General features: G+C 37.1%; 1 protein-coding gene across 2 annotated transcripts in view; it reads left to right on the top strand.

Annotated features, from left to right (window-relative positions):
• kcnh5b (potassium voltage-gated channel, subfamily H (eag-related), member 5b) overlaps nt 1–25,030 on the top strand; it is a 152,925-nt gene that overhangs the window by 56,737 nt on the left and 71,158 nt on the right. The window lies entirely within an intron of this gene.

Genomic DNA, 25,030 nt, shown 5'->3' with positions numbered 1-25,030 from the left:
TGTTTAATGAGGTGCACCTCCTTGCTAACTGCTAACTGCGACACTGTGTTGATCAACTGAAAATGTGTCTGGCAGCTGTCCAGTTTAGCTAGGTAGCTTTCTGGCATTCTACACAATTCTATCTAATTTTGGACGAATTTTTGCCAGCTTAGACAAATTTTAAGTCGAATTTGGGCCGGCTTTCGAGTCACTTTAGATAATTTTTGAGATGTTTTGGACAAATGTCTGTCAGGTTTGACTGTTTTTGTATAATTGTAGGCATGTTTTGAGTCACTGTGATCACCTTTTTAGTAATTTTTAATAGTTTTATCATCTTGGACAAGTTTCAAGTCACTATTTGAATGACACTTTAGTTGTTTTAAGCAAATTCTGAAGCTTTCAGAGCAATTTTACAACTTTTTATTTGTTTGCCGTTAATACACAGTTACAGGTGTGTTTGCTAAATTTTTTGTCTTTGAAAAAATTTTGAGTAACTTTTGGCCAGTTTATGAGCCACTTTAGCCGGAAAGTATTGAAGACTCTGCTTTACGATATGTCTTGAAATCATTGAAATAATTAATTACACAATAATTATCCTACTACTTTATCTATACAAAGTGCGAACAAAATAACATTCCTACTCAGTGATGCATACAGTAGAAGACTACTATGTTGCCAAAGGCAGTTATTTGTTTCCATGTACAGCATTTAAAGGCGCTTAAGATTATTTTCATCTTGCTCATGGAAAAGAAAAAAATAGGTTATATACCATATACTTTCTGTCAAAGTATTTTTGAGACATTTTGGGCAAATTTTTGGCCAATTTACGAAGCATTTTGGTCCGTCTTTGAGACATTTGGACAGATTTTGTCATTTTTGGCAAGTTTATGAGTCACGTCGGCCCATTTTTGAGGCACTTTGGACACACTTTTGTCATGGTTTGAGTAGTTCTGGACATGTTTTGAAGTTTTTGTTATTTTCAACAAATTATGAATCTTTGTTAGTGATTTGAGCAATTTTTTTCTAAACAGTTATTTTGGACAAATTTCAAGCTTCCTAGCTATCTGAGGCTAATTCTAATGATGCTAAGCTAGTATTTTCAGATGCTAACACAGGCTGGGAGCTACAAGAGACACTTTTAACGTTCAGTAGCAGCATGACTCTGATTACAAGCTTCCAACAACGTTTAAATTCCAAATGTGTGATGCACAAGTGCAAAGTATGTATACAAACCCAATAATCTAGTCGTCTACATTTATGTTGGGACGTTTAGGCTTGGGCGCTAGCTGTAGCAGAACATTCATGGGTATGTTTTTTTGTTCTAATCAGTGATTTGGTTTCAGGTTTGGCTTTGATTTGCCGTCGTTGCTGTTTCCATTCCAGGTTTTGATCAAACTTATTTCCAGTCGCAGCTCGTCATTCACATTCCTGCACTCAGAATCTTTACAAGCAGCAAACTTTAGCTCGGAGCGTCCCCGTGGAGTTAAAATAATGGAGGACGTTAACGGGGAGATTTGTGTTTGAGGAGTTTTTTAACGACGTTTGAAGCTTCTCAGCTGGAGGCGGCGATGGAACGGGAGATAAGTGAACTCGGTAATAGAGCTCAGCACATGATTAATGGCTGCCTGGGCTCCCCGTGGTTAATCTGAGGAATCATCTGAACAAATGACATGCCGGCGAGATATTTATGTTTAATGGTGAGAAGGAAATTCATCTCATGTGTTGCAGCTTAATAAAAGATCCACAGAGCTCTTTGTAACGTGGAACAATTCACAGAAAATCAGAATCTTTCATGATTTCTTCTGTTCTTCATGACATTTTAGTTTCTTTTCTTTCCTTCGCCAAGCTGCCAAACCAGAACTGTAATTTAATTAGCCACAACCACAGTTTTTTTTTCTAATTTAGTTTCCGTGTGTGTTGCCATGGATTAAACATTAATCAGTGTTTTGCAGAATTTGAAATGTGCCTGCTCTTGTCAATGAAATCCAGCTGTGTTGAATCAAAATGCAGGTAAATGATGCTGCAGCTCTTTAAAAACACTTCATAGAGGGATGTAAAACAATGAAAAAGAAGAGTAACTTCTCTGTGTCTTCTAGGTGAAATTAAAGCAGATTTTTTTTAGCTTTTCTAGCTCGAAACCAGGTTGGTGTAGCAGATGTTTGAGTACGATCAGGCTCGACGGATCAGATTTGCACCCCTTCTTCTTGGTTTAATTACTTTTGAAGTATTTCTAGAAGCAACATGTTGCACATATCATATGAAACCACATAACCTGAGCTTTAAAATGATGCCAGTAGCTTGTCTTTGCGACAAAGTGTCACCGAGTAAAATAACTTTGAATTTACACCAAATTGTTCTCAGCTACAGCTTGTGTACAGCTCAGGTCCATAAAACAACATCTCTAAATGTCTAAATGCTAACTGCGGTGCTCATGGTGATGCAGAATCAAGTTTTTACCAGGGTTTTTTTTTTTTTTTTTTTTTTTTTTTTAAACAGTTTTAGCGCATTTTGGGCTAATTTTTTAATATTTTTGGACAAGTTTTAAATCACTCTGGACAATTTTAATCAATTTTAAACATGGTTTTAGCATTTTTAGCATTGATTTTAGCAGCATGTGGAAAAAACGACCACTGTATTTCACCAATTTAAGCAATAATTTAATATTTTTAGGTAATGGTTGACTATAAATCAATGAAATGGTTTACAATAGCTTCCCTACCAGTACTAAAATTGCCATTAGATGTATTTGAGTATTCAGGACTCCAATCTAGTGACTCTGTAGCATTTTATCATGTAGAAATATCAGATCTAACATGTTCATGTGTATTTTTGAAGTGACAAAACTAGTCTGCAAATTTCCTATATACTAGCACTGTGGAATCTCAGCCTTATCGTGTATTTTAGTGAGGAAAAGTAATATTTTAAATCATTTTTGTCCGGTTTTAATCCCTAATATGTGAACTACTTTGTATCATAAATGACATTATAGCATCTTAATCTCGGTCTTTAAATATGTAGGTTAATTTGTAACACCAACAATGATCTTTTTATTTATTTATTTCACTAAACTGCTCTATGAATAAATTAACTTCATGTTCGTATGAAGCAGAGATAAGCATTTAAGAAGATCAAACTTTTGTCGTTTTCAGCGTTTTTTACACTTCTGCGTCTCAGCTTAATAACTCCTAAAGTCCGCATTATTTCATAACACCATATATCTAAATAAACAACAGAATCTACTCTTTCTGTTGATAACAGTAGTTTATCTGTGAACCAAAGTGCTATGAAGTAAACCTGTTTAGAAATTACTGAAAATTTCTACAGCTTTTCCAACATATATGCCCGGGCACCATGACAAGGACTTCTGTGGAGGTTAAGGACCTCGGACCACATTTTATGTCTTCAAGATTAATAATGGAGCTGATTATTGATTTTAAAAATGACTAAAAATTTGCATCATGCCACAAATTCTGCTTTAAAGTCTTGTAACAATTCATATTGAGCATTGTGAGAATTTAGCTAGCAACGGGCACCATGACAAAGACTTGTGTGATGCTTAATGACCTCAGACCAAAGCTCATAAGCCACATTTGTGGCCGAATTATGTGGTGGTTGTTTAAAATAGCAATGTAAGCACAATATTAATCAATTATATTCCTAATTGATTGGTAATGGTTTCATTTATTGATCAAGAAAATGATTCAAAATTAGCATCCCTAACATCCTGCCACAAACTCTACTTTAAAGAAAAAAAAACTTGCAACAGTTCATATTGAGCATTGTGGGAGTTAAGCTAGCAACGGGCACCATGACAAAGATTTATGTGATGATTAATGACGACCGACCAGAGATTATGTGCTGCGATTAACTAGGATGGAATTTCTATATCCAAGTTGTACATGTGACAGAAACACATTTGTAGCCCAAATCATGGTTAAATGTCCACCGTGCTCGATTTGTGTTATTGATTACTGATTGATTATTAATTAAGGAAGTTACTTGAAGTTAGCATACCTTGCGTCCTACTGAAAGTTATGCTTTTCCTTTGCAAAACCTGTAGAACAGTGGATGTAAACAAAGGATTGGGCTGAGATTGGTGCCAGTCGGTTCAAAAATGCCTTGATTGACGCAGATCTTTTAGATTGATTGCAGCATCGTTCCTAATAATAGTTTATGCACCCCAAGCTTCAATGTCACATTGTTTTCTTCATTAATAATAAATATGGACGCTGCTCCTCAAAAGTGAAAGTTCTGACTCCCCCAATTGGGAAGAGATGTGAAAATCAGAATTTCCCCTCATGGGATTAATAAGGGATAATAAAACAGGCTCCCACATACAGAAACTGATGAATGACACCAAACATTTACTGTCCTTAATAATTCATAATAGAGAGCATGATGACTTCCATGTGTTTGTTTTCCTTCCTGTTTCTGAAGCTGACAACCAATCAGAGACTGTCTGTGAACAAAGTGAGTCTTGGTGGCGTCGAAGGGGAATTTATTTGAAAAACATCAGCAGCTGGAGGACGAAGCTGTTTGTTTCCTGACAGCTGATAACCTGCAGGTTGAGTTTATCTGTTCGTCCGTCCGTCATCAGAGGACAGTTTGACTCTTCACTGTTTGTTTTGAGACTCTTCAGGATCAATAAGACTCTTTGTTGTAGCAGCAGAGTCAAAAAGCTTCCAGAAAACTTCCCTGTTAGAGGCTCCAAAATGAACATTTCAAACTCAGTTGCCACGAAATTCCAACTAAACTGCAGTTTGTGACCCGAGACATGAAGTTAAAGGCAGCCAGTGTGTAAAAGCAACAGAATCCAAGTTGTGAAGTTGGAGGTTAAATTGGAAGTGAGTGGACTTTTACCCAGAAAACCAGATTTCTTGTTTGTTTTATGTCTTTCTTTTATTTTCACTCACTTTCTGGTTGCTATTAGGTTCCAAATCTACACTTTTCAGTGCTTTAGCGTTACTTAAGATATATGATTTTAACTTTAAATAATCCCAAATATTTGCAAAATACTTTATTGTTATACACATTTTTCCCCCCATTATTTACAATTGTTTGAATAGTTTTTGGAAACATGCAAATTAATACCTTTTCTGTGTTTGACCATAAACAGCATTTTTTTCTACTGTAGTTAAATCACCAAACATTTAATTTTAATTTTTTAACAGATTTTGACATTATTTTTTAAAGAATTTTGAAGAATATTTATTTAGTATAGTCACCAAGAAAAAAATCCTGACTTTCTCTGAAATTGAACAAAACAGGAATAATCTGCAATTTCATTCAATATACATAGTTTTTCTTTGAAATAATGCCAAATATGTACTAATAAATAAAGATATTTATTGCTGATTTAAATGCAGTAAAAATAGTGTAATTTTACAGTTTAAACATTAACTGAGTATTACAATTTGCAAAATTACTGATATTTGATGTGGAAGTTATTTATATTTTTTTTCCTTTTTATTAATTAATTATTTATATAATTCAATGTAAATTAATGTTTTTCTCTCTGGTTTTATGAGCTATTACCGGCAATTTAACAAAACAGCAAAAATCTGCATCATAAAAGTAAAAAAAAGCTTTTTTCACCCCTTAATATACATATTTTTTTCTTTTTAAATAATGTAGATAATGTGTAAAATAACAATATTTACTGCTGATGTTAATACAGTAAAAATAGTTTAATTTTGCAGCTAAACATATTAAATCTTGAATATTCCGATTTGCAAAAAACAGATTTTTGACGTGGAAGTTGTTTATAGTTTTGGTTTTAGTTAAATGTAAATTAATATTTTTCTCTGTGATTTTACTAGTCATTATCTGTAATTTAAGAAAACAACAAAAATCTGCAAAATGACAGTTAAAAAATACTTTTTTCACTCCTTAATATACCAAATTTTTCTTTTTAAATAATGTCAGATATGTGTAAAATAACAATATATAATTGCTGATTTAAATGCAGTAAAAATAGTGTAATTTCACAATCAAACGTTTATCATCAAACGAATTAGTATCTGTTAAAATAGTTAATTTTAACCTGTTTTTCATGGTTAACATGTAAATTAATGCTTTTTGTCTATGATTTTACTACACAATATTTGCTATTGTATGCTGGGTTTTTTAATTACATATAAAAACGGTTTAGATGCTCTTTTTTGCCAGTATGTGTTCATGTTTCTAACAACCAGCTGAATTCTGATCGTGCTGAAGAAACGTTTCTGCTCATCATGAAACTTTGATCAGCTCCATTAAAGAGCGATTAGTATAATCATTTGTAATGATTCCATTTAATTCCATTGTGTGTGATTAAATCACAGCACGAGGCTGCAGAAGATATTTTTATGTTTTAAAGGCGTCACGATTCCTCGGTTCATCCGACCTGCAGCTTCTCAGTTCATCTACCGATGTAAAGTTTTCAGTCAACAAGCATGAAGAGAACAGCTTCAATCTAATATTATTTAGAAAAGGCAGTAAAATGATCGGATGTTATAAACCAAAGTGACTTCTCTGGTTGCAAATCTGTAATTTTAACCCTCTAAACCCAAAAACTGCCACCAAATTTGAAAAAACGTGTAATTTTTTTTTTAAATTGCCCAAAATACACCATGTATTAGAGCCAGAAACTGTTAAAAAAAAAACAACAAAAAAAAAAAAAACAGAAAGCACCTGTCAGATTTTTAACTTTCCAACGGGCACACCAGTGGTTCCTTTTATCTATTAAAAAACTTGCAATATTTTGTCAAAATTATATTATTGCACATGTCTTGGTTTCAAAGTCAGAGTTTTTTTCTAGCCAGATTCTGTTAAAAACTACAAATTCTGCACTCTTAGCTTCAAACGTGAAATTATTCGAGGCTCAGATTCAGTCAACGGTTACATGGTAAAATTTCAGGAATGTTTTGGAATTTTTGAACATAATTTTGGACACTTTTAGTCTGAGAAGAAAATCAAACCTTGTAGATCAGTAAAATAAATGCAGCATGGCTCAGAAACAGTGAACAGAGGAGCAAGTTGTTGGAAGATACATTCAGCATGGTGAAACATCTTTATAGAGCTTCTGTACAAAGTAGAGAAAAAAAGTTTGTAAAGGTGTTGGTAACACCTGTGTGACTCAAAACTGTCCAAAATGATGAGAAAAAAATTCCCAAATTATTAAAATTGTCTTTTTGAACAATTTTAAAGTCATTTTGGGCAGATTTTGAGTTACTTTTGGACAATTCCTGAGTCAATTTGCACAAATTTCAGATCATTTTGGAGCGAGTAAAGTCAGACCTACTGGATCAATAAACTAAATGCAGTGTGGCTCAGCAACAGTGAACAGAAGAGCAAGTTGTTGGAGATACATTCAGAATGGTGAAACATCTCTCCACAACTGATGAGCAGAGTAGAGAGAAAGTCTGTAGAGTATGGAAACATGGAGACAGTTAAATATCTATAATTCTTAGTTATCATTTTCCAGTGTTGGTAACACCTGTGGACATGTTTTTAAATTAGTTTTCTTTATATTGCGGTGTAAAATGAGCCACAGTGAAGAAAAATGTGACCAGAGCAGTGGGTTAATAAGAGGAGACCTTCTTTTTTCATCAGATTTTGGTCTCTACGGCTACATTGTGGCATCAGTTGCTTTGTCTTGAGCACAAAGAGCCTCTGAAACCTTGGCGGAGCTGCAGGAGTGATCTGATGTAAAGGGACGCTGTTCTTTTGAATATTTCTTTGATGCTGTACAGTCAGCAACACGAATGCCAACGGCGCCGGTAAGCTCTAGTTCGGCCCTGATGCTTCTGTTCATGCAGCACTATCGGAGCTGCACTGTTGCATGCAGTTAAACAAGAAGTAGATCTCTGCATCTGCTCTGCATTAACGCCGCTGATTATCTGCAGTGAGAAGAAGCTTTTCACCGACTTTTATTCACACGGGTGGCTGAGAATAGAAGTTCTGATCCTGAACTATATCTGCCTCTTACCTTCACAGTGAGGAGGTTTTACTGCAGTGTGACACCTGGAAACAGGTTCTGAGGCTCGGAGGTTCCACTTGAGCAGAAATTACACCCTGATGCAACTAAACGTACGTTCCACTAGATTGCCTTTGTCGACATGCCACAAATACGTTTCTAATCAGCGTATCTTTGCAGTTTATTTTGTGTCTGCACTGTGGCTCCTTTTCAGCCAAACAAACATTTAAAAGATGCGAAAAAAACTTGAAAAATGAAGTGAAAAAGCCTTATTTTACTCTAAACTGTGATATTCTCCAAAACCCAACGAAACAACGACCAAAAAATAATCTTAAGTCAAAGATTTTGGTCCCACATTGTCAAATTGGAAACTTTTCCAACAACATTGGTGTTACCTTCTGGAAAGAATCATAACAGGAGTTCTAGCAAGTGTTGCAGGAGCACTGGGAGCAGAGTATCACTGCACAAGGAGACAAAAGTCTATGGTCTGTGCCAAAGGGTCACTGTTTTGATACAGTTCAGGAAATCTAATACTCTATGCCGAATTTCCATTTTGATACAGTTTAGGAGATTCAGGACATAACATGATTGGTGCTTGACATATTTACATAACATAACTTCTTGGGAATATTAAAAGTGTTTCAGGAGCACTGGGAGCAGAGCATCACTGCACCATGAGACTAGGGTCTATTGTGTATGCCAAAGAGTCACCATTTTTATACAGTTTAGGCGATCCAGCACCCATCACGGATCGTTGTTGCCTTGTTTACATAACTGGACTTTCGGGTGGCATTGCAAATGTTGCAGGAGCACTGGGAGCAGAGTATTGTTGCACAAGGAGACCAATTCAAATGGGAGGGCAGCCAATTTAGTACAGTTTTATAGGTGCAGACTTGAAACTTTTTTTGTTGAAAGATTATTGTTGAAGTACTTTTACCATAATTATAGCTGAAAATTTACATGGAACTAAGCCAATTGGGCTCCTCCGAGTGTTGGAACTTTTTGACCACACTTTGTTTTCACCAGATTTGGTTCCTTGAGACTTCTTTTTTAGACTTAAATTCAAATTGAAGGCTTCCTATTTTCGCACAGTGAAGGATGTTTAGTGTGCTTTGCAGATGGTGTTTGACATGCTTCCAGGTAGAATTCAGAATGTTGCAGGACCACTGGGAGCACGACTTTGAAGAGGACAGTGACCAAATTTTGCTTTTTGTAAATACATTTGTAGACCTTTAGTAAAAACAAGATTAATATCAGTTTGGTTCATCATAGCTCAGTCTTTATTAAAAGCAGGATGACGTCGGTTCTACAATGAACGGCAGTGCACGCTACAAAGAACCCAACAAAACCTTCAATATGAGGAAAATCCAGCATCCAGGAAGCAAATCTAACACTTTATAACATGTACTTCCTAGATCTTTGTTTTTTTAACCAGATTTATTGTGCCAAGCCGCTTTTTTCAAGGTCACAACTGAACTTCTTTCCTCTGTGCTGTAAAAAAAATGGAACTAAAACTAACGTCAGAAACTGCCAAACTCAAACCGCCTCTGATTGGATCCTGACTGCCATGCATTTGTTGGCGCGTCATCTTCCTTGTTATCGTAAGTGATTAAAATTAAGGTTTTGTTCTGGAAGCGTCGATCTGGTCCTTGCAGACATCTGTTTAAAGCTTTGATTGCGGAGGAGATGTAAGAGTTCGCTGACAGTTTCTCCACTTTCTAAGCTGCACTTAAGGAATAACGGTGATTATGGCGTGACAGGCGTTGCATAAGTGTCGTGTGAAACCTTTCTATTAAACTCGTCTAACCGGTCCCTGTAATCTTCCCCTCCGCCTGACGCTGACATTTACTGCATTCTCATTCTTGACACTAACTGAAAAAGGCATAAAAAAAGCTCTGAATGGAATTACAAATCATTTCCAGGGTGAAACCAAGCCTCTCACTTGTCAAAGTCTAATTGGCAGCGGCTGAGTTTTCTTATTTTCTCCGTGAGGTGAGACCACAGATATTGATAGAGATAATAGGAATCATGGACCCCTGCAGAGTTCTTCTTTCTACAGAACAGAAAAAGGTGTCCGGAGGTTTAATAAGACTCCAGGTGAAGCAGGTTAACACCACCAAGCTGCTGCTGTGATCCTGAGCAAAGTAAAGATCTGCAGACTCGGAGTGCAGCGATAAAAAGAGACTTCATTGTTTGTCCAGCAGAGTCTTAGAGGTGTTTCTGGTGAAGCAGTTTCACTTAATTCCACTGCTAATTGTCTTTTTGCATGTTATATATTTGTTAAAACAGTTAGACTAATAGTTAGAATACTAGAAGTCATAAAAACAAACAAGTGAAAGATGGATTTTCTTTGATTATTCATTTTGCAACAACTAAAAAATCCTTGAATCAACACGCACAACATTTTTCCACGTGTCGCTGAAAAAAACGAGGGCTCCACATGCTGTAGATAATTATTTGTTAGAGCTTCTACAAAGTAGAAATTTTCTAATCTTTCTAAGTTTAAACTTCTTAGTTATTTAAAATTTGTCAAAAATTGACATTTTTTTAAAAACAATTCTGAGTCCAATGTTGAGCTGTAGAAAGATGTTTCACCATGCTGAATGTATCTCCAACAACTTGATAAAAATAATTTTAAACAATAATTTTAAACATAAAATTACACAAATTTACTCAAAATTGGTCCAAAACTGTTCAGAATGACTAAAAAGCTGTTGAAAATTACCGCAAATTTTGTTCAAAATGACAATATGTGAATCATTCTGGACAATTTTTAGTCCAATTTTTTGTGTCCACTCATCATCTCTAGAAAGATGTTTCTCCATGCTGAATGTATCTCCAACAACTTGCTCCTCTGTTCACTGTTTCTGAGCCATGCTGCATTTATTTATTGATCCAGCAGCTTTGATGTCAGTTGATAATTAGTAGAGTCACAGAAAAATGTATTTGTTTACATGTTTGTTGTTTAAACCAACGGGCCAAAACTACAAATAATGTAGAATTTTTTAAAAATCAGTATTTTTGCAAACAATAATTCATAGTTTGAAAGCATTTAAATGTAAAATTCAGCAATTTAACTGTATTTAAATCAGCAAAAAAATGTAGTTTACAGATAATTGCTATCATTTAAAGATCATTTATGTAATAATTTCAAATCAGTATGTTTGTATTTATATTAATACACGCGCACACACACACACACACACACACATATGTATCACAAATAATAGTAATTTAATCTTTCACAGTGTGACTGTAAAATCAAAAAATTATTATTAATAATAATATTGATAACTTATTATTATTGGCATTAATATTATTACTGTTATTATTATTATACAGTAAACATTTAGAAAATAAAAATAATAGTAATAATGATTATTATTTTACGGATGTTTACTGTATAATAATAATAATAATAATAATAATAATAATAATTTTGCAAATGTTTTGTTATTTTCACATATTTTTTACCACTTTTTGAACATTACAGGACTCCATTGTTTTTCACCATATTTTTTCTGGCACCCTTGCTGAAGGATTTTCACATTTTTTCATATTTTTTATTTATTTTATTGTGATATTTATTATTTCCTAGCTGCTGTAATGTGTATTTCCTGAATCCCTGTACCTGTAACGTCCTCTACTCTGCTTTTCTTCGGTCACTGTACGTTTTTCTGTCGGTTTTTCCTCATGAAGTCCACCAGCTGTCCGTCTCAACACTCAGAATTGTAAATTCTATTAGAAATCTGTACATCTGGAGAAGCACTGCAGGTACTTTTTCTCTGCAGAACTTGTTTGGTATTCTTGTTTCGGCCTCGCTGCATCAAGTCTCTGGCTCATCACTTGCTGTTTTCCAGCTGCTTTACATTCATGCACTTCCTCTACTTCCTCCTGGGAGCTGCTAACTGAATCCCACCGTTAGCTTCATGCTAATCGTCTCCAGAGGCCGAGCTTCTGTTTCCTGATTCCACGCTGGCCTGCAGTCACCTTGTGTTAGCGTTCCCGGCATGAACATTCATCCTTCTGCCCTCTGGAACTTTTATTTCCGTCCACGGCCTCCAGATCTCTTTCATTACAATGCCGTCGTCTCCTCAGCGGCCGGGGAAAGTCGCAGTGCTACCGAATGCTAAACGTGGTGGCGGGGAGCTCGTTGGGCGCCCTGAATAACTGAATAATGGATGCAAAGATGACAGGAGGATAATTTTCCTGCTTTGGTTGCAATGTTTTCACCCCAAGGTCTTGGAGGGAAGCTGCAGCCGAACAAAGATCTCGTCACCGAGATGCTGAAACAAAAGGACTTGGATGGTTTGTTCTTAAAGATCAAGGAAACAAAGAGCTTATTTGTTTAAAAAAGGCTCTGATTCTGTCTGAAGTGGTTCATTTTTAACCATAAATGAAACTAAGATGCATAGAAAGTAAGCTGGAGGTCAGACATTCTGGTTTTGGTTGTAAATTTAGATTTTTTTTAACCAGAAAAGTTTACAAAAAGCATCAAAACTTTCAGTCCCTTTGAGGGTTTTAAGGAGGTAAAGGTCAGTTTGTGTTATTTTAAGAAATTAGTAGTTTGTGATCCCGGACGAGACCCCAAAAACCCAATGGGGAAACTCATCATCATTATTATGAGCTTACAGAATACAGAAAAAAGTTCCCGTAGGTTTACAAAATGGAATGGAACGATAGATAATGAACTATCTCCATGTTTCCAGCCTCAACAGACTCTTACTTTTTATTTATACTGACCTTAAAACAATGGAACAAGCTTCAGAAATGCTCTTTGCTTTCCAGCAATGAAGGAAGATCAACAGCATTTACAGTAAATTTCGACCTACAGACTGCTGCCAGTTAGCTTAGCTTAGCATAAAGGCTGGAAATGCTGGACAAAATCCCCCCACAACCTCTGAACTCTAAGCGAGTTTTGGCCGTTTTTCACTTCTGTCTCATTTTTCTTCACTGTGGTTCATTTTTCTCTGCAAAAGAAGTCCTGCAGCTCTATGGAAACAGAATGAAGAAGGAGAAAGGACTGAGAAATGTCTTCTGTCAGTAGGACAGTTAAGATGCCAGAAATAATTTTTAAAAAGTAGAATTCTGTTGATTATTTTGCAAAAATTTAAAAAGTGCCTATAGATTTACAGTAGAGGAAAAAATAGTGGTTCTCCTTATTATAGATATGGAACTATTTCCATGTTTCCAGCCTTTACAAACTTTTTCAAACTTCAACAGCTTTCTCCTCTGTTCACTGTTTCTGAGCCAAGCTGCATTGATTTTATTCATCCAGTAGCTTTGAGTTTCCTCTCAGTCTGAAACTGTTTGAAAACAACTGGAAACTTGTCCAAATTTACACAAAATTTTTCCAATATTGAAAAAAGTCTAAAACTGCCCCAAATTATTCGATACTTGTCAAAGTAACATAAATTTTCAAAATGAAAAAATGATTCAAAATCTGTCAAAAAAATGTTAAAAACGAGTCAAAAGAAACATAAAATTGTCCAAATTTACTTATTGTAACAAAGAAGTCCAAAATGACTCAAAAATTTCCCAAAATGATTCCATTTTTGTTTAGAATAGCAATTTCTAAGTCCTTTTTTTACTACTTTAGTCCAATTTTGAGGCAATTGACTCTAGAAACCGAAGCTGTTTCACCGTGCTAAACGTATCCTCCAGCTGTTTGTCCAAAATGACTCAGATTTTGTCAAAAACTTCTCAAAGTAAAAAGTAATTCAAGGAACCTGTTCTTACCATTTAATTTTTAAAAATCTAACTTAAGAGGAAATGGTAATCTGCCTAAAAAAGATGTTTGAGGGCTGAAAAGGTTTTTTTTGTTGTAAAAAGAATAAAAAAATAATAAGCTGAAAGTACATATTAAACTTAGTGATTCAGTCACTATTGAGGGTTAAAGATGCACCGCAACATTTAAAAATAAGCTAAACGTCCATAAATCCTCCCAGAAAATGAAACTAAACAAGAAATATTGATCAGTAGTGTTGGTATTATACAGATTCTTGGACATGTAGAGGTTAAGGTGTTGATTCTAAACTGCATTTCTAAAAAATCCATCGACTTTAAGTGGAGTAAACACATTGTAAGCTGGTTTCTTGGCCATTAGGAGCAAGAGGAGTTTGTTATTTGTGAGATTATTGATCTCTGATTGATGCTATAGAGGCTGGTAGATGTATAGATGAACCACCAAGAACCCTCAATCCTTTACCCCATCAAGAACATCGATGGTCTTTTGTTGGATTCTTGGAAAAGACATCGTTTACCAGAGAATTACTCAATGTGACGGCTGGGATGGATGAACTTCACACGTTAAATCTGTAAAACAACCCTTTAAGTGGCTAACAACTCGTAGAATAACTTGTGTGAGGGTTGGAGTCGGTTTCTGGAGGAGTTTAACTCCTACGATGGTCCTTTATTCTGGTGGAAATGTTCTTCCATCGTCGGTTTAAGATCTTCATTGTTCCTTTTTCCTCGAAGGTCTGACCGACCGCTAATGAACTCGCCCTGCTGCTTTCTCTTTTACACCCTGACATGCCGATCCGACTGCGGCGGGAAATTAACTTCCACCCACGGTTGGCCGCTTTCAGTCTTTTAAAACGCTTTGACTGTCAGACCAGAGAGGAGATTTCAGCAGATAGACGTCGGATCAGAGCGAAATCTGTCAGGAAAGTCCGTCATCCGGACGTTTAACAGCAAAGAAAAGAGAAACCTCAGCTCTCTGTTGGTTAAAAGACCTGCCTGCCTCTTTCTTTACTCGTTGACATGACAACCAGAGGAAGCAGCGAGGGTTTGATTGCTGCTCTTATTTAGTTAATAGTTCAGTGATCAGAGCAGCTTTCGGCCTCATAGAACACTTTGTGTGGATGAAGATGCAGCAAAACAAAGTCAACTTTCTGACTTAATGAGAAGTCTGTTCTATAGAGAAACTTTTGTGTCCAGACAGGTGAAACAAAAAGTAAAAATATCAATGAATGAATGAATGAATTAATGCAAGTTCAGTGCATGAAGCAGTTGAGGAAAGAATTAAATGAATCTACCAAGTGTTTCGTCCTAGAAGGTTTAATAAAATCATGATTTAGACACTATCTGATCACATCCTCGGTATGAAATCAATGTTTTTTCGTCATTTACATGCATTTCAATAATACCATCAAGCATTGATCATTTGTAGGTTTCTTTGCTCAGAACTTTTCTTTCAGAAGAGCTGAAAAATTGGTTTATTATGTCAGACGTTTGTATTTTGTGTTCCTGAAACGACAATGTAAATGAGATCAAAAAGTTGTGAGATGAAAGTGTAGATATGGATCCGTCCATATATATATATATATATATATATATATATATATATATATATATATATATATATATATATATATATATATATATATATATATATATATATATATATATACACTTAAGGAACTTTCTGAGGCCAGAATACCACCTTGATGTTGCACTTTTCCTCATTTTCAAGGGCCGATAATCAAAAAGTTGTCCTCTGCTGGATCCATTAAATCATTCTGATCTACAGGAAACTATTTTGTCTCAGGTGTTTTTAGAGAGTGAAAATACAAAAGTTATCTGGTGTCACAATATCAAATGATCAAATTCAAGCAAAATATTGTACGGAACTTAGTTTCAGGAGCCAAACAGTAAATAAGTAAACTAATGGTGCAGCAACACTTGAAGCTTTTGAACACACACCATTGGTAAAAACATTTCAAAGTGAAAGTAAAATGCTGCACTTCTTGCAACTCGATCTTTAATTTTCTTTCCTTAAAGCAGACAGCATATGAGGTATTTTAGTAGAAAATGTGGATCCATCCATACATATAAATTTACAGGAACTTTCTGGGGCCATTATACCCCTTTTGTTCGAAAATGTTTCACTTTTTGCCATTTTCAAGAAAGTATAATTAACAAATTGTTATATACTGGAACCATACAACCTTTTAGGTTACTGGACACTATTTTGTTTTTGGTTTTACCAAATTTCACGGCTGTGAGAATTTAATTTCTGGAGATACTGAAACCCGTAAATGACATGTCAGGTGTTTTTTTGAGGGCAAAAGTACAAAATATATAAAAATGAAGTTCTGCTTTTCTGGTGACTCTCTCTTTACCTTTTTTTCTTGAAGCAGACAACATACGAGGTATTTTAGTAGAAAATATGAGTCCATCCATATATATACACTTACAAGAACTTTCTGGGAACACGATACCACTTTCATTTAGAAATTTTACATTTGTTTTCATTCTCAAAGGCCAATATTTATTTATTATTGTCATTTTGAACAGTTTTGAGAAATTTCAGACAAAATTCAAGTCATTACAGAAGAGTTGATGTGATTTCGGACAAATTTCAAGTCATTTTCAACAAATTTTGGGATTTTGGAAAAAATTTGAGAGATTTTGGACAAGTTTTAAGTCAAAATATCTAAAAACTGAAAACTTGTGTCATCATATTAGCAACACATCAAATTCTACAGATGTTCGAGCCTCAAAAATTGGTGAAATGTCGACCAAAGACTGTATTTTTAGTGACTATATGGATCCATCCATATATATACTTACAGGAACTTTCTGGAGACAGTACAATTTTCATTTGAAAATTTCGCACTTTTCCCATTTTCAAGGGCCAAGAACCAAACATCTGTACTCTGCTGGATCCATTCAAACATTTAAATCTGCTGGAAGTTATTCTGTCTGTATTCTCACCAAATTTCATGGCTGAGGAAGTTTTATTTCTGGAGATATTGAATCCTGAAAATAGCATCTCTGGTGTTTTTTGAGGGCAAAAAATAGAAAAATTCTCAAATCTGACAATATGAAACTGTCAAAGTTCTGCAGAAATAATTCGCAAAACTTTGTTTTAGGAACCAAACAACAAATAAGTAAAGTCTGAACAGAATCTGAGCAACACTTCTGCACTTTTTAAGCTAAAATAATTTGTCATTAGGAGGGGAAAATGAAAAACGCTGCAGTTCTGTTGGCTCTGTCTTGCTGTTTGTTTGCAGATTAGTTTCCCAGTGTGTTTCTTTTTATGTATTAGTGTATCTGCATGGGAGAAAGGCAGCTTCGGTTGGAGTATTTGAACATTAAAGCAGATTCATTTGCACGTGTTTGAGAGCGTGCAGAGCATCATCGTTACACTGCAGCTTGGCCATAAATAATTAATCTGAGTTTCTTTGAATCACCCGGAGGTTTGGTTTTCCCACCGATTCATCCCTCGTTTCCATAATTATCAGCAACTTTAACGGTGGCCAATCTCTTTCCTGCTCGTTCATTTGTTCCTGCAGTGAAAAGGCCTCTAAAGGAGGCGATTGCTGCTATTTTCATTCTAATTTTTTAATTTGTGCTCTCGTGATTTCTCCCGGAGCTGCCGGTGTCGTGGGGTGAATGAATCCGGCAGGTGACGGATCGGTTCTGCTCCGTTTAACCGCTGACGGTGGTGAAAACCAGGTGAGAGTCGGAACTGAGTCACCTGATGTTAGAAAGACAGAAAACTGTTGGACGTTCGACCTCAAAGCAACCATCTGATCCAGAGTCAGACAAAACCAGCCGAAGGTCGATCAATGTCTGCTGATACCCGACGCCTTCGATCTGAACAGGACGGACCAACGAGCACCAAGGACTCGTCTAGAGCAGAAACTCTAGAAACAGGGAGGCAGGACGGGTTTATGGGACAATCTGGGTTTGTTAGACCAACTGGATTGTGAACTTCAAGCATTTTCTGGTTTGCTTTTGTCACATTTTTCCTCACTGTGGTTCATTTTTCACTGGAATCTAAAGTCCTGAACCTCTATGGAAACAGATGATGATTTATTTTACAAAAGTGTAAAACAGCTGGAATAAAAATAACCAACATTTGTCCAAGTCCCTCTAAATGTTACTAAAAAGAACAGAAAAATGGGGACTCAAGAAACTATGGATATTTTACTACTTACATTTTCTTCTCTGCTCTTTGGAAACACTGCCTGCAGTTCAGCCGAGTCACTTTGGTAATTTTCCAACAGATGAGAAGTTTAAGGATTGTTGGAAAATTATATTTAATCAAAATCCTTTCATATGTATGGTTAAAAATGCCGAAATTTAAGCATTTTCATCAGATCCTGTAAAACTGCTGATTCTCTACAACTGAAAACTGTAAAAACAGAAAAAAAGTCTGATTTTTAACTTTTCCAGCAGCCTACAAATGAATAATGTTTTGCTATGTGTGTGAGAAAATGAAATGCTGGGTAAAGATGCTGTAAAAACAGAAAGGATCACCAATTTTGCAGCTTTCTGATGAACTAATTGAGTGCAGTCGTCTTTAAAGACTCGATTTACTAAAATTATAAACCCACATGTGAATGGAAATTAGTATTGGTGCAGATTGTGGAGAAACTGATGATCTCTTAAGATGAAAAGCTGCAAACAAAACTGGTCAAACAGAACTGAAACCAGCTGCTAAAGGAGTAAATACTAATTTTTACAAACGGGGTTAAACCTCCAGATTCTAGCATCCTGTCGAAGCACTTTGGCCTGAATATCGACTCTTTATCCCCATCAGACGCCTCCTGTTTTTTACCGGCTGTCGGTGGTTCGATGCCGTTTGTTTACGGCGGCTGCGGTCCATCAGGGGCCTCTGTTGGCCCCTCGGGGCCTCGTTACCTTCAGGGTGGAACCTTGTTTGTGCCACATTTTAATTCAGTCCCATCAGTGAAGCTGCAACACGAAAAATGCAGTAAATCCAGAAGATTTGTTTCATACTTGTTTCCTCTCTGCTCTGTGGAAACACTGCCTGCAATTCAGCCGAGAAAGTCATGAGTTTTTGTAATTGTCGGCTTTCCGGTCCAGAATTAATTTTTTTTTTTTTTTTTTACAGAATGCAGTCAGAACAAATGATTTATTTGTGGAAAATTTGTAACTGGTGCATGAAGAGTCGAGGGACTAAATGATTAAATGTCACGATTTTAAACTCAGATTTGGGTAATTTTCCGACAGAATGAACACGACTCAGATGAGAAGTCTAAGGACCGTTGGAAAAACAGAGAGCAGAGAAAAATTAACCCACAGTGAAGAAAAATGAGTCAGGAGCAATGAAACAAGGATGTAGGTTCATTTTATCCAATATTTCCTGTCTTTATGCTAAGCTGCGCTAACTGGCAGCTGGTTTTGGATTCATATTTACTAAAAATGCTGTTTATCTGTTTTGTTTGCTTGTTCCATCGTTTTAATGTCAGTTTCACACCAGCGTGAATAAAAATCTGCTTTTCATAATAGATCAAGAAGTATAATCTGATTAAGTGCAGGTTTTTGCGCATAAACTTGAACAAGAATTCATTGTTTTTCTCTGAATCTACAGTCTAGATTTTAATTTTTTTTCTTCCAGTGCAGAAAACTCCAACAATGATTGTATTTTTAGAGTTTTCTTCTTGTTCTGTCCTGTACTTCAGGTTTAGTCACACATCGGCTTCGACTCCTTCAATCTGAAACCCATTATTATCTTTACACGCCGTAAATATAAATAAACAGCTGATTAGGGCGACTTAATGAGAACTAAACGACCTAACATTGGAGAAAAAGCAGCTTATTTACTGAGTTGTGGGACGAATCTGCAGCGTTTCAGTCGATATTTAGACCGCCTTCAGAATGTTTTACTCTCCAGCAGAATTGCTCCAAACAGGTTTACTCTCTGGTGTGTTCAGGTTTGGACGACTTAATGTGTCGCCTCGCTGAGCAGCAAATGGACTCTGAGAGCTGCTGCTGTTTCTGTTTGGTTTTTATGTAAAAGCAGCTCTGAAACCACAGATGGCAGATATCTCACACACACACACACGCTTTTATATCCAACCTGTGGATAGATTGGACGATGGGAGTTATCTTTTTGTCATTCTTCATTAAAGCCTGAGGGTAAAACACAGTGTCCATCCTCTTATTTCTACTGAACCATCATTCTTTCTGACGAATGTGTTCCAGCTGCAGCATCAGCTAACATCACTCATCGTAGTTTGTTCCTTTGACAGATCTTTCTGACACCAGAGCAGATAAATAAAAAACACAGTAAAGTCTAAAATGATGAGCTGTCAGCAAGGAAACAGTGACAAAGAGAAAGATTCAGTTGAAAAAAGTTCATATTAAGTCTGGACTACAGTTCAGTAGAAGACATGTGGAGACTCTGAAGTAGGTTCTTTGGACTGAGGAGACCAGACTGGAGATTTTTGACCATCAAAATAGATGTTATGTTTGGTGGACAACAGTGGACAGCATAACATTCAGCACGGTGGTGGCAGCATCATGATGTGAAGCACGGTGGTGGCAGCATCATGATATGAAGCATGGTGGTGGCAGCATCATGATGTGAAGCATGGAGGTGGCAGCATCATGATGTAAAGCATGGTGGTGGCAGCATCATGATGTGAAGCATGGAGGTGGCAGCATCATGATGTGAAGCATGGAGGTGGCAGCATCATGATGTGAAGCATGGTGGTGGCAGCATCATGACGTGAAGCATGGAGGTGGCAGCATCATGATGTGAAGCATGGAGGTGGCAGCATCATGATGTGAAGCATGGAGGTGGCAGCATCATGATGTGAAGCATGGAGGTGGCAGCATCATGATGTGAAACATGGTGGTGGCAGCATCATGATGTGAAGCATGGTGGTGGCAGCATCATGATGTGAAACATGGTGGTGGCAGCATCATGACGTGAAGCATGGTGGTGGCAGCATCATGATGTGAAGCATGGAGGTGGCAGCATCATGATGTGAAGCATGGTGGTGGCAGCATCATGATGTGAAGCACCGTGGTGGCAGCATCATGGTGTGAAGCATGGTGGTGGCAGCATCATGATGTGAAGCATGGTGGTGGCAGCATCATGATGTGAAGCATGGTAGTGGCAGCATCATGATGTGAAGCATGGTGGTGGCAGCATCATGATGTGAAGCATGGTGGTGGCAGCATCATGATGTGAAGCATGGTAGTGGCAGCATCATGATGTGAAGCACCGTGGTGGCATCATGTAGAGAAATCTTAAAAGGCAGCCTAATGTCAAGTTTGGAGCTGACAAAAAGTTTATTATTGAGTGAACGTGGGTTTATTATCAGTATTTCCACCTACCTTAAGGAACGTCTGTTTTATTGAACTTTTTTTCTGCATTTCTTTGTCATGATGCTGCCACCATCATGCTTCACATTATGATTACAGATAATTTAACTATTTACACATATAAATATATTTTTTAAACATTTAAAAGTGAAACAAATGACACTTTATGTAAAATTAGGGCAAGAAACTATATCCTGATTGTGTAAAATCACTGTATTATTACAAAGTTGCTGTTTTCTAACATTTAACTGCAGTTTTTTGATGCACTGGCTGCTGGAATTTTGCAGTTTGTTTTTTTTTTTTTGCAGTGCAGGATGCAATTAACTGACCAAAGCTTTCAAAAAAATAGGAGACAACATGGTTTAAATGAACCGACCAAGGAAAAAACTAACAGCCCTCAATCCCAGCTGATTCCTGGATGTCTTGATAACAGCTGAAAAATGAATCTTAGTTTCAGACATACGACTACAGCCTCCGTCTTCTCATCAATACGACTAGCGGCTAATTTCCCCGAGGCTTCAATTACATCGACTCCAGACCTTCTGCTGTTTAATTTGTTTGTAGCATCACCTCTAGTGCGACTGTACGTCTGGTTTCATCTCTTCGTACGACTGTTCTGAAGAACATTTTCTGTTTTTTTATTCCCGCCTGCAGTGACTCGACGTCTCTAATGACAGATTTCAGTCCCTCACACTCATTCGCTTTGACAAATCATCCGAAACTCCTGCAGCCGATCGCTCAAAATCTGGAAATGGAAAATGGTCGTGACAGAGAGGCGGCCGGCTTCTTCTCTCCTGAAACAGTTTCATTATCGTCACACAAAATCAGAGCATAAATAAAAACAGATGGTTTATGCTTTGTTTAATCTCTCAAAGAGAAAATAACTGCAACAGAACAATATTAGTTTTTATCTACTGAAGAAGGAACCAAAGAGAAATGTTTCACAGACAGATGTTGACTCTCGATTTCTTTCTCTTCAGACAGAAGCAACAGTTTCTTCATCTGCTAGCGTCATTGTTTTCATTCAGAAGAAACAGCAATTAAAACGATAAACTGGTCGATGCAAACACAAACAGTTCTGAAAATGAGGCAAAAAGCAAACAGCAGCTGAAAACAATGACTAAAGAAACAATGTGCACATCTGAAAGAACAGCATTTGAAAAAAGTAAACAATCGAAAACAACACATACCTGCGACTAAAAACAACAATAAGTAGGAACTGAAAACAAAAGTAAACGACGGACAATGAAAAACTGACTGAAATAAAATAGGAAGTAGGAGCTAAAAACGAAAGTAAAGAGCAACTGAAAGTAAACAGCGACTGAAGACAAAAGTGACAGCGACTAAAAATTAAACAATGACCAAAAATGAAATTAAAAAACGATCAAAAACAACAAAAAACACATCTGAAAATTAGAGTAAACAATGACTGAAAACAATAACAAACAGTGACTGAAAATGACGTAAACAACAAATGAAAACAAAAACCATCTGAAAACAAAACTAAAAAGCATATAAATGTAAACGCAAACGGTGACTGAAAACAAATACAGACAACTCAAACTGACAGAAAACAGTGACTGAAAATGACAGGAAGTAATGACTAAAAGCGACAGGAAATAGCGACCACCGTGCTTCACATCATGATGCTGCCTCCACCGTGCTTCACATCATGATGCTGCCTCCACCGTGCTTCACATCATGATGCTGCCTCCACCGTGCTTCACATCATGATGCTGCCACCACCGTGCTTCACATCATGATGCTGCCACCACCGTGCTTCACATCATGATGCTGCCACCACCGTGCTTCACATCATAATGCTGCCACCACCGTGCTTCACATCATGATGCTGCCACCACCGTGCTTCACATCATGATGCTGCCTCCACCGTGCTTCACATCATGATGCTGCCTCCACCGTGCTTCACATCATGATGCTGCCACCACCGTGCTTCACATCATGATGCTGCCTCCACCGTGCTTCACATCATGATGCTGCCTCCACCGTGCTTCACATCATGATGCTGCCACCTCCGTGCTTCACATCATGATGCTGCCTCCACCGTGCTTCACATCATGATGCTGCCACCACCGTGCTTCACATCATGATGCTGCCTCCACCGTGCTTCACATCATGATGCTGCCTCCACCGTGCTTCACATCATGATGCTGCCACCACCGTGCTTCACATCATGATGCTGCCTCCACCGTGCTTCACATCATGATGCTGCCTCCACCGTGCTTCACATCATGATGCTGCCACCTCCGTGCTTCACATCATGATGCTGCCACCACCGTGCTTCACATCATGATACTGCCACCACCGTGCTTCACATCATGATGCTGCCACCACCATGCTTCACATTAAATCCTGTTTGATTTTAACAGGCTATTTAGTACAGAAACTGTGTGTTATAGAGAAATGAAACTCTGGTGTCTCTCATTTGAGCCCAGAGCAACTCCAGGATCCAGAATTCTCCACCAGACTGATGGTTTGATGTGTTTTCATCTTGGTGTCACAGTCAATTTGGAAATAAACTCTCCGTAAAGATTTCTGGAGCTTCACTCTGACAGCGTCTGCTCTCCTCAGGCTGCTCCATCAGCTCATAACTGTGAGGAAATAAACGCTTCATCTGACCGTCATCATCACCATCATCATCATCGGCCTCCATCTCTGGACAGCAGACCCCGGATTTAAATAAATGGAGCCACTGGGGACAGATCACATTTTAAATATAGTGTTGAGATGACAACTTGAAACTGCAGGCTGACTGCAATGATTGAATTATTCTATTTTACCAGACTCTAGCAGCTCAGTGGGGAGCAGCCTGGTGTCATAAAAACGTGTGTTTTTAACATTAAAGTCACTTCATGTTCGTTGAACACAATTTTTTGCATTTTGTGTGTCACTACACACCATATAGTCGTGATCAATGGCACCATTTTACTTAAATGTTCAAGCAGTGTCGTTTCATTCTTTAATCTGCCATGTTTTCCATTTTTGACAAGTCAGTTTTCTATATTTTGCATGGTCTTGTTTCCCTCAAAAAAAAATTAACATGAAAGATGAAGAGATTCTTGAACAATTTTCTTTTATTTTGAAGATTGTCCCTGTTTTGGTAAATCACAGAAAATAACTAGTAAATTCCCAGAGAAAAGGTAATAATAAAAGCATGGTGATGGCATCATGATATGAAGCACGGTGGTGGCAGCATCATGATGTGAAGCATGGTGGTGGCAGCATCATGATGTGAAGCAGTAAATTGTTCAAAACTTTAAATTCTGCTTGAAAACGAACTCTTTCGCAGTGTGGAGAGTACAAGCTCAAAGATTTTAAAGATGTTTTGGTGCTTTTGAAACTGTAGAGCTCAATTTTCTGAAAGTTTATTTCTCTTTTATTTGCTTCCACCTCCCTTAACCACCTGAATATCAAAGTGCTGAAAGTGAGAATTAACTTCCTGTACGATACAGTCTGCAGGAGTCTGGATGTCAGTTTGTGGTTCGTTATCTAACACCCTTCTTCTTCACACCCAACAAACTTTTTGCCCTCGGAGTTCAAACTTCATCGTTCTTTCCTGGATGGAAGGAACCAAACCGTGGGATATTTTGAGTTTGAAATGAAAACAAACAGAAACAACAAATGAAAACAAAAGCCAATCGTGACTCAAAATAACTGAGAACGGTAACTAAAAACGACAGGAAGTAGCAAAAGAAAAGCAGACAGCGACTGACAAAAAACAGCACCTGAAAATTAAAGTAACAAGTGACTAAAAGGAAAAGCAACAAACAACTAAAATAAAAAGCAAACTGTGACTAAAAATGGTAGCAAACTTGTTGAAACTTCTTCATTCTCTCCTGGATTCTACGAAACGAACTCTGGTATAATTTGAATTTTAATTAACGTCCATCGGGGATCAAACTCTGGTGACATCGACTACCTCTGAGACACCTGGTCGACCAATTAGTGGTGCTGTGTTTGGTGGAGGTGTTTTATGTCTTTGAG

Source organism: Amphiprion ocellaris, chromosome 20 (assembly GCF_022539595.1).
Source record: "Amphiprion ocellaris isolate individual 3 ecotype Okinawa chromosome 20, ASM2253959v1, whole genome shotgun sequence".
Lineage (NCBI taxonomy): Eukaryota > Metazoa > Chordata > Actinopteri > Pomacentridae > Amphiprion > Amphiprion ocellaris.
This window is presented reverse-complemented; position numbering and strand designations above follow the sequence as displayed.